This window comes from Ursus maritimus, unplaced genomic scaffold (genome assembly GCF_017311325.1).
Source record: "Ursus maritimus isolate PB19 unplaced genomic scaffold, ASM1731132v1 scaffold_11, whole genome shotgun sequence".
Classification (NCBI taxonomy): Eukaryota; Metazoa; Chordata; class Mammalia; order Carnivora; family Ursidae; genus Ursus; species Ursus maritimus.
In genome coordinates this window covers 63,895,916-63,898,888 of record NW_024423453.1, presented here as the reverse complement: position 1 = coordinate 63,898,888, position 2,973 = coordinate 63,895,916, and positions in this window count along the sequence as shown.

The following is a 2,973-nucleotide window of genomic DNA, read 5'->3' as shown; positions in this document are numbered from 1 at the left end:
TCATTTGCAAATATCTTCTCCCATTCCATGGGCTGCCTCTTAGTTTTCTGACTGTTTCTTGGCTGTGTGCAGAAACTTTTAATCTTGATGAAGTCCCATAAATTCATTTTATCTTTTGTTTCTCTTGCCTCTTGGGGATGCATCATGAAAAAGGTTGCTTTGGCCGATGTCGAGGTTGCTGCCCATGTTCTCCTCTAGAATTTTGATGGATTTCTATCTCATCGAGGTTCCTTCATCCATTTGGAGTTTATTTTTGTATGGTGTGAGATAGTGGTCAAGTTTTCATTCTTTTGCATGTAGCTGTCCAATTTTCCCAGCACCATTTATTGAAGAGACTGTCTTTTTCCCAATCGGATTTTTCTTTTTTCCCCCGTTATCAAAGATTGCTGCTCAAAGAGCGAGGTCCATTTCTGGGCTCTATTCTGTTCCATTGGTCTATGTGTCTGTTTTTGTGCCAGTACCATGCTGTCTCTTGTGATCACAGCTTGTAGTACAGCTCGAACCGCATTGTGATGCCCCCAGCTTTATTTTTCCTTTTCAACAGTTCCTTGAGATTCGGGTCTTTTTCTGGTTCCATACAAATTTAAGGACTATTTGTTCCAGTTCTTTGAAAAACGCTCTCGGTATTTTGATCGGATAGTATTGAAAGTGTAGATTGCTCTGAGTAGCATGGATACTGGACTATGTTAATTCTTCCGATCCATGAGCATAAATATCTTTCCACTTTTTATGTCTTCCTCAATGTCTTCTTTTAAGAGTGATTTATAGTTTCTAGAATAAAGGTCCTTACGTCTCTGGTTAAGTTAATCTCAAGGTAACGTATGGTTTTGGTGCTATTGTAAATGGATGGATTCCCTAATTTCTCTTTCTTCGCTTCCGTTATTCGTGGTACAGAAATGCAACTGATTTTCGAGCATTGATTTTGTATCCCGCCACGTTACTGAATTGCTCTATAACTTCTAATAGTTTGGAGTGGCTTCTTTTGGGTTTTCCATATACAGTACTCATGTCATCTGCGAAGAGAGAGTATTTTTGACTTTCTTTGGCCGATTTGAATACCTTTGATCCCCTTTTTGTTGTCTGGATTGCTGTTGCAAGGACTTCTAGTGACTATGTTGGAATAATAGTGGCAGAGGCATCCCTTGTCGTGTTCCTGATCTTAAGGGAAAGGCTTCCAGCTTTTCCCCATTGAGAATAATATTTGCAGTAGGCTTTTCATAGATGGCTTTTATGAGATTGAGAAATGTACCTTCTATTCTACACTCTGAAGGGTTTTTTAATCAGGAAAGGATGCTGTATTTTGTCAAATGCTTTTTCAGCATCGATTGAGAGGATCATATGGTTCTTGAGTCTTTTCTTGTTGATATGATGTATCACGCTGATTGATTTGCGAATATTGAACCACGCTTTGCATCCCAGGTATGAACCCACTCTGATTCTGGTGATAAATCCTTTTAATGAACTGTTGGATTCTATTAGCAAGTATCTTGTTGAGGATTTTGGCGTCTATATTCATTAGGGAAATCAGTCTGTACTTCCTTTGAGGGGTCTTTTATCTGGTTTGGGGATCAAGGTAATATTGGCCTCATAGAATGAGTTTGGTAGCTTTCCTCTGTTTCTATTTTTGAAATAGCTTTAGGAGAATAGGTATTATTTCTTCTTTGCATGTTTTAGTAGAATTCCCAGGAAAACCGTCCGGGCCTGGAGTTTTGGTTATTTGGAAGGTTGGTTTTATCACTGACCATTTCTTCATAATTAATTGGCCTGTTTAAGAAATCAATTTCTTCCTGTTTCCACCTTGGTAGTTTATAGGTTTCAGAAGGATTCCATCTCTTCCAGATTGCTTAGTTTATTGGCATATAGCTGTTAGATAAAAATTTCAATAATCTAATTTCCCAAATGGTGTGTTCGCCGTGACCTCTCCTTTTTCATCTTCATAATTTTAATAATCTGTCCTTTCTCTTTCTTTTTGGATAAGTCTGCCAGTGGTCTGTCAATTTTATTGATTCTCTCCAAGAACCAGCTTCTAGTCCTGTTGATCTGCTCTACTGTACTTTGGTTTCAGTTTGATTGATTTCAGCTCTAATTTTATCAACTGCTTCCTCGTATGTGTGATTAGCCTGTCCTCTGTTGCTGTTCCAGCTTCTTGAGGTGAGAATATAAAAACTGCATTTTAGATTTTTCTATTCTTTGAGTGAGGCTTGATGGCTATGTGCATTTCCTTAGGACCGCCTTGCAGTATCCCATAGGTTTTGACTGTTGTATTTTCATTCTCATTGGTCTCCATAAATTGTTTAATTTTGATTTTTGATTTCCTGGTTTATCGAGTCATTCCTGAGCAGGATGGCTCTTAGTCTCCCAAGCAAGGTTTGAGTTTCTTCCAAATTTTCCTTGTGGTTGAGTTCCAATTTCAGAGCGCTTGTGGTCTGAGAATATGCAGGGGATAATTTCAATCTTTGGTATCGGCTGAGACCTGTTTTGTGTCCTAGAACATGGCTCATTTCTGAAAATGTTCCATGGGCATTAGAATAAATGAGTATTCTTTGGTTCTGGGGTGTAGTGTTCTATATATATCTAAGAGGTCCAACTCTGTCGAGTATGGCATTCAAAGCCTTTGATTCTTGCTTTTAGTTTTTGCCAGGGTGTTCTGTCTTTCTGAGAGTGAGTGTTGAGGTCCCTACTATTAATGGTATTTTTATTTATATGTTTCTTTTATTCTGGTTAAGAGTTGGCTTGTGTATCTTGTTGCTCCCCTGTTGGGGGCATATATATTTATAACTGTCATATCCACTTGTTGAATACTTCCTTTAAGAATAATATAGTGCCCTTCTGCGCTTGCTAATCATGGTCTGTAGTTTAAAAATCCAGTTTATCTGATATGAGAATTGCTACCCCAGCTTTTTGAGGTCCATTAGTGAAAGATGGTACTCCATCCCCTTACTCTCAGTCTGAATGCATCTTTTGGGTTCGAAA